Raw genomic sequence first — 6,680 nt, forward strand, 5'->3', positions numbered from 1 at the left:
TTGGCCAAAAAGTTGCACATGAGCACTCAGCAAACACTACAACCGATGACCAACCAGCACATGTGTTCTGTGCCTGCATGAGAGAAGATAACTCTCCAAACTGCAGACAGCAGTTGTCTGTATGCATCTTTCAAAAAGAGAAAACGGACGACCATCTTGATGCTTGTTAGCAAATTAGCACATAATCAACATGAGCCAATATTGAAAGAACAAAGCATATCTATTGTGCGCCAGTGAACAAAAACAGAAAGAAATGACACAATAACACAGAAAACGTTTCTCCTGGCTAAATGTAACAAGTTTGTTTTGGTCTCACTTCCTGTTGATTTAAGCTCTTTGTGTACTTACTTTACTTACGTTTCTCTTCTCGTGCCAATCAGACTGACTACATTCACCAATGTGCTCCACAGTCGAACGCCACTTCCATATACCAAATCTGGCATAAGCTGGCAGTAGACTGTGAATTTTCTGTAATGTATTATGAACAATATATAGCCTAACCTGAAAACATGAAAACACTGGCAACATGAATCTGTCACTAAAATAAAGTTTCAAAACCTGCCTTGTTTCAAAGTTGCCACTTTCCATGATGTCCTAACCTTTACCGCCTGTAGCGGGACAGCCGTGCATGTATGACATCTATTACATCTAATTACTTTCCCTCCTTCTACTGATACATCCCTATTCATTAACAAAGAATGTGCAATCAACTCAATAATGATTCTCTTACTGGAGAAATATGTGGGTTTGTTTACTTTAATAGTTTTAATCACTTAAAAAGGTGCTAATTACAACCTGCAGAGAAAAGTAGTCTCATCATGAGGAGTGGAGCTTTAATCACAAACCAATTGTTTTTTAAGGCCACTCTTCTCCTTACAGTTGACACAATTATATACAGCTACTGCATTTGATAAAGATATTCCAACACTAAACTAAAGTATTATTCATGACCAGTCCTTATTTTAACAAGAATAAAACACCAATCTGAGAAACACACTGAATAAAATGAATAATTAATGTACTATGTTAAATCTGACTTTATGTTTTTACTCCACCATGCACGCTTGTATCCCAGTTTTCATCATATTCAACATTTATTATATTTTCATGTATATGGAACACAGAGAAACCTGGTTATTCAGCTTTCTGTACACATGATTTAGAAACTGTTCTCTACATCCACTCCTGTACTCAGCAGAACAATAATACAATATTTGTCCTCTGCTTCCTCCCCATTACTGCAGTCACTTCCATGTCAGCATAATGACACTGTTTATCATTATATCAGTTGCTTTACTGATTAACTACTATATCATTTGAGTTTAGGAAATGCCCTGATCCGCTGAAAAACACTGATCACGAACATTGTTAAAGATAAAAGATGTTCACACGTCACAACATCCCAGTTTCTATTAGGGATACATCAATCCACCTTTTCCTCTCCTGAAACAGGAGAGAGACTGTAACTGAGGGTATTTGCTATTTTATCAAATTAACTACATGCTTCACTGTGCGGAAATCTTTCAAAATAAAATGTATAAATGTAACTGAAAATATTGAATTTTATGACAAAGAGAAAAGAAATGTACTGTAAAGAAATATTAATTGTTATGTGGTCACGACATTGCAATACCCAATCTGCTATATAAAGTTGGTACAGTATGGACAGCAGGATTGTTTGGGCAGAGGATCCCTATAGTATCAAAATATTCCATCTAAACTATCCAGGTTTCTGAAACCAGGATATGATTATTTACATGTGAATACACATAATTGGGATAACCCAAATTCCAGTAGGCTGTGATTTTGACCCAATCGCCAGAAAATATGTTGCTATTATATATTTTCATGTTTGTACCTGTTTGTATGTGGTTCGGTTTGGGCACAAAAACAACTTGGTTATAGTTAGGAGAGGAAAATGTTTTGGCTTAAAATACCTTGTTTGGGAGGTAGAGTGCTTGATGGAAAAGCAGTGACGCCACTCACAGAAGACATACTGAAACCCGACCAGAAACAACCGAGTATTCAAAGGCAACATACAAGGAAACACCACAGCACAACATGTGAATAAATGTTTTGCAATTTGAGTAGTGTATACTGTTTGAATAAAGTAAAGTAATAAAGTAAGTATATTTTTTAATGACAATTGCAATGACAATTTTTTAAAGATTTTTTAAAGATTTTTCTGGATACACACCCACCTGTGCTGATGAGGCTTTCAGGGGGTCTCAAGTTTCAATTTTTGGGTCTCGGACCCCTCGCAACCAACCCATGTTTTGCACCCTGAATAAAGGTAAGTTGTATAGAGCACTGGTTCCTAACCTGGTGGTCTGGACCCCCACTCCGGGTCGTCAAAGCTTCACGGGGGTCACAAGGTCTTTCTGATATTAAGGTGTAAGAAAACATTTAATAAAATATTCACAGCAGGCATATATTCAAGCATGTTGTTCATTTCTGTCAAGAAAACTATATGAAATTGGTTTTTTTTGTGAAATGTCTTAGTTTAGATCATTGATGAGAGCCTTCACTCTCAAACAACCTCTTCCTGCATTAGAAAAGTACGCAGTTAAAACAGCCAAAGAGCTAATAGAACAATGGCTGAGCCAAAGGAAGAGGAAACAACAGACTATCTCAAAAAAGAAGATTTTTCAGTATGTAAAATTGTTTTAAAAAAAAAAATTAACAGAGAATCCTATAAAAAGTTCCTGCAAATATCTGGAAACTAATCTCTGATGAAAATAATCTGCTTTAAATTCATCCAGATTCCTCATTTCACACAAACTTCCTGCAGTTTTTGCAGTTACCGTTTGGGTTAAGTTGTTCTGTGTGGATATTGTTATAAATTAAATATAATGTGAAATATCCATAAAATATGTCACTTGGTCAGGGGTCGTCAGTTTACCCAATGATAATAAAGGGGTGCCTCAAGGAAAACAGTTAGGAACCACTGATAAAGAGCATGCAGAGCTGACCCCTCATTACATCAGCTTTTAACTGTGAGAAATAGTATTTTGCCTCCTTTGTCTCTTCCCTTGTCTTGAATTCTTAATGTGATAAAACTCCAAAAATCACTTGGTCCTTGTATTGTTTAATTATTTTATTGTGCTGTCCTTGTGATGAACTGTACCTCTTCATATAAAATAAACAGAATAAACATCCGGGTTCCTACAACTTAAAGCAAGTTACATTTAGGGCTTTCAAAGACTTTTTTAATGCCACTCGAAATTAAACTTAAGATCAATTTTTACAATAATTAAAAATAGAGATGAAGAGAAAAGAAAACATGAAATGACATCAGTGATCAGGGTGAGGGAAGATTTTACTGTTTGTATTTCAGAATACAAAATATAGATCCACTCAAATCTCCTCTTTGATGGTGGCATTGTTTTGATGTTATCTTCTGCCATATGCAATGTTTTAAAATATGCAGCACATGGGCATAAATCTTCATCAGCCATACTCTAATTATAATTAACACATTTATAAAAGTAAATTAATGGAATTTAATCAGCTTAATCAAAAATGCCTTTTTATTTTTTATTAAATGTCATGACTTACTTGGTTGCCTGAGTCAGCACTGCATCATCAATACTTTCATTATCTTATTATGATTCATGCATCAGTTAAAGTACTCCACTGTCTGAGACTGAATACGTGACTGTGTACCTGTATTACATGCTGTTATTGAAACATCGGAGGTGAAATGGGAGCCAGCTGCATGTCGCCATCATCTCACGAAACTAGATTTTAATGTAGAGCCAGATCAAGTTTCCTGACCCTGCAGCCAATAAAACTCACTCACAGAGGCTGATTAGAAAAAAAAAACATGGCTGTCAATCTTGAAAATGCTCTTTTAATAAAGTCCTCAAAAAGCCAGCTTTTAAAAGGCATGTGGTGTTTACCTGATCGCAGCAATATGGAGGTTTGGGAAATGCAGACGGCGAGCGGTAACTATCTTCCATTACTCAATTCTCTGTGGTCAGATGGCTTGATAAAGTGGGTTTTTTTGTGTGTCAGAGTAAAGACAGAGGCCATCCTCGGAGACATTAGTGGTTTTGACAGGCTGCCTTCAAGTACTCAAGGGATGTTGGTTCAGCTAATAAAAACAAGCGGGGCAATCTAATTCAGTTGCACACCGATAATTAAATAAAGAAACTGAGTAAAAGTGGATTTTCCCGAGCAAAACAATGACAGAGAAAAGAGAAAAGGGTGATTACCCACGGCCTATAGTGCGGCTTAGCTGAGGAAAACAAATTGCCTCGGAAACTGGCAGCACTCGGGGGAGCTGAGGACACAAATTGCAGATAGTCTTCAGAAAATTGCTCCTCCTGATGAAGACTATTGAATTGTGAAGCCAAACTGCTTTTCACACTGATGCACTGTTCCCCGGTTGTTACAGTCCACACAACACAGGCAATTTCAAGCTTGATCAATAAATTGGTTAAAGAACTTCTACTCTAATTTCTGAATATCTGCAAGTTTCACCTGAGAGCAAACACAGACTGGCTGGCTTCTGTTTATTGTTGCCTCAAGCCGAACATGAAAAGACACTGATATGGATCTATTTCTAGCAGGAGTCGAAGGTGATGTGTTTAAGCCTCTTGCTTTTTGGATCTAATCCTGTGAAAAAACCTTCATCCCTGCATCTCCCCTGCGTGTGTCCCTCTCGCCTTTTTTTCTTGCATTGCAATCAAAGAAAACATAACAAAAAAGAAGTGGACCCTCTTTTCTTTTTGCAAAAAAGCCCATTAGTGTCTCTCTTGAATCTATTCGTTTCTAGTTGGTCGATTGGATGAGTGGGTTTCCTCTGGGTTTCTTAAAATGGAAAAAGAAAATGTCTGCTGACCATCAAGACAGAAATGTTTGTTTACTTGCAGGATTTGGCACAAAGATGTGAAAATGTAGCCAATGCAAGATGCAGCTCTTCCCGTGTTTAATGCTAAAAGAAATGTTCAAAAGTAGTATGAACTTTCCCCCATTATCTGGTTCCTAGGAAACATGTATGCTAGTTTAATAGGACAGAGGAAAAACGCATCTGCAGTATTTATAAACATACCTCTAGCAAGTATGAGAAGTGTAGCGTTTCCATTTCAACCTTCACAACCCAAAAAGAAGGAAAAAAACAAAACAAAATTAGACGTTAGACATGATCCATCTAATCTGTCGATGATTGAAGCAAATGCAACAGGAGCCAGTGTGATGTGAGAAACATGTTTATGTAAATTTATGGAAATGGCTCTCTTCTTTCATACTTTTGCAGTACTGATGGCAAAATGAGCCAAGGAGAGGGATTTCCTCAGTGCCCTCCTCCCCACTGACCATCGGACAAAATACCAACTATCAGTACAACACAGCCAGCAATCAGCAAATCAGCCATTAATTAAAGGAGCTGTATGAGACATTCGGAGCAGCAAACAGCTATTTGCCATGTAAAAGCATAGTGGAGAAAATGCATCCTCATCAGACACACTCCCTCTGTGTTTGTTGTAATCCAAGCTTCTCTGTTTGTTGTTGTGATAGACGGTTCATGCATGTTAGTCCCTGTGTGTGTATCCCAATGGCTAGCTAATTGCCGCCACTCTGTACAGCACTCGTGGTCATTACTGCCAGGGTCAGTCTTCCTATTGGCCATAGGCAGCTAAAAAGGAAAAAAAAAAACTCTTCTAACCTTTAAATTTGACAGTCAAAAAAAAAAAATCAAACATAATGGTAATGGTAGAATGGAGTGTATGAGGAGAGCATTAGAAGAGAAAATATACATAATGTATTCTCTTATTGTTTGTTGTTTATTATTATTGTTTGTTAGCAACAAACAAGTTACCAATGGCCCCTTTTACACTGCCTGTTCAAGGCAGGAATATCACTTCGTTATTCCGCCTCACCGTTCTTTACAAAACACATGATCACTGATTGGGGGGACAGAGTTGTCTCGACTTTGAGCCGACAGATGAGGTAGAAACAGCGCCAAATTGATGTCTGTGTGAAAGGGACAGCCAGTAAGAAGGGACCACGGATGGGATGGGTGCAGAGTTTTCACGACATGTTATGTGTGTGACCCATTGCTGGGAGATTTAAAAACAGCAATCTCAAAAAAGAAAAACTACAGCTGAAAAAGTTCTCAAGGCAATGAAATCAAGGAGCTCCTTACCTTTCAGAGCAGAGGATGAGATCAACCGCCATATTACAAGGACTTTAAAATACTGTTACTGCCGTGTTTTGCCTTTGTTATTGTTTAGAAGGAGCTCCCATTGCACAAGAGGCTGACGATGCTGTGTTACACATCACAACTGTCATGCCTTGTCTGCTTCCAGGATGCCAGCAAGCTCCTAAAATCACACACTGATGCAGCAGGATGCTGCTGTTATTTTCTTTGGTATAAACATGCAAAGGCAGAATAACTAAGGGACTTTGTAGCTGCCCTGTAGTGGGATTTCTGTTCCTAAAGGGCAAAAGTTAGCTCTGTCAGCACTGTTGCTGTTGTTCACACTGTTTGCGCTGTTACTGTGCATTCACACCAAAAGCGTCATGAGCGCCAGCGGTCGCTCAGGTCGCTGGCATCGCGCTGCCTGGCAGCAGCTCCAGCAGGCGCTTGTAGCGGCCAAAGGGGCGGGGCCGGCTGCTGCAGATGTGTCCATCAAGGCTGACACGGCTGTTCACTTTACAAGGATGAACAAATATAT

This window comes from Epinephelus moara, chromosome 22 (assembly GCF_006386435.1).
Source record: "Epinephelus moara isolate mb chromosome 22, YSFRI_EMoa_1.0, whole genome shotgun sequence".
In the NCBI taxonomy this organism is placed as follows: domain Eukaryota; kingdom Metazoa; phylum Chordata; class Actinopteri; order Perciformes; family Serranidae; genus Epinephelus; species Epinephelus moara.